At 48.5% G+C, this 1465-nt stretch overlaps 1 long non-coding RNA gene across 1 annotated transcript; it reads left to right on the top strand.

The window, feature by feature from the left end:
• The first annotated feature begins 515 nt into the window (after positions 1–515).
• On the top strand, positions 516–908 carry LOC120677760. Its single transcript, XR_005676444.1, has 2 exons — positions 516–572; positions 646–908. It is a non-coding gene; the product is annotated as an uncharacterized LOC120677760 (long non-coding RNA).
• Positions 909–1465: the final 557 nt, after the last annotated feature.

Genomic DNA, 1465 nt, shown 5'->3' with positions numbered 1-1465 from the left:
CACTGAATGTAATGAGGATTCATGGCGGGTCTACGATGAGCGTGCCGGCACAATTCGAGTCCTGGACCACTCAACGTGATAGAGCCCGAGGTATCCTTCAGGCCTTTGGTACGTGGACAGAGTACGAGGATTCCTACGGATCGTTGCAAGTGTCGACGTCGGTTCCTTGTGGTCCCGCATGGCAGCAGCCTCCCTTATACCACCGACAGTACGAAGGTATGGTGTGATATTTACTGATCCGTATGTTTATATGCAGTATTTAAATACGACTCCATACAGGGTACGGGTGCCCCGGTTCTCAGCCCTATGGAGGGCCAGGTGCCTCGCAAGGGCCTCCATTTCAAGGAACCCAGTTTACCTCTATGCCACATGCTGGAGGGACTTTAGGTAAATATGTGCTGCATAATTTTATTTGCTTATGTTTTATGGTCGAAGGCTCATACGTTATTATTTATACTCAGGATCACAACAGTTCACCGGAGCAGGGCCGTCTTCGTATCACCCTATGCCGTCACCAGGAGGATATGAAGGAGCTTCTTCCTATCCACCACCACCACCACCTCCAACACAGGGTACATATAATAATTTGTACGGAATTGCATTCACCTTTTGAATGTTGCTTAATTTTTTTTTTGTGATCTGTAGGGTGGTCTGAAGACAACGCCGCGGCCTCCTTGGACGAGTTTACACGGTTGTTTGCTACGCCTGCCCAGGACGATGATCCCAGTTTGCATACACCTCTGGCTCAGTTACGCCATCCTGTCAGAAACGTGGGGCCACCGGAACGTCATAGCTACCCTACAGATCACGTACACGCACAACATAAGAGAGGTCGGAATGGTAGGGGTGGTTAGTTGTTTGCACTTGTTTCTCCGGCGGCATTATGGATGGTTTCGACTGTTCGGATTCTGGTTGTTTATGATTGTGGTAGTTTAATTGTCATTTGTTTCTATAGATATTATTGATGTAAACTTGTTATATTTGTGGGTTCCATAATGCTCGTGAAATAAGGGAAGTTCTTGCGAATTTTTTCCGTGATTTAATGAAGGACAAGTTAGTTGCGGGAGGAGTTAGCGGCCGAGATCCCGCCGACGATGATGACGACTACCGCATACAGAGTAAACTTCGTGACACGCTCGTATAGCTCAAAATAGGGACCATAGTGTATCTAGCTGCGAGTACGAGATCACAGGTTGCCACTGCTCAGCACGGCGATCACGGGTTTCGCATATGTCGCATTGTTTGCCCAGACAAACGTGACAAAAGACGACAGCCCAATAGTAGTGCCCTTTCACCATTTCAAAAAGATGTGACAACATGGCAACCACACAAGCTCACATTCAAAGCAGTCTCTCGGGTGAGGACGACGGAACTGTCATTCTACAGCGAAGGTCTGTGGTGTGTAGTGGGGAAGGCGGCATCTAGGCACGATCGACCGAGCGGCAGCGATGCAGTGCTGTGAGTC

The sequence above is a fragment of the Panicum virgatum genome, chromosome 6N (assembly GCF_016808335.1).
Source record: "Panicum virgatum strain AP13 chromosome 6N, P.virgatum_v5, whole genome shotgun sequence".
NCBI classification, from domain to species: Eukaryota; Viridiplantae; Streptophyta; class Magnoliopsida; order Poales; family Poaceae; genus Panicum; species Panicum virgatum.
The sequence above is the reverse complement of the archived record's forward strand: the minus strand, read 5'-3'. Positions and strand labels throughout refer to the sequence as shown.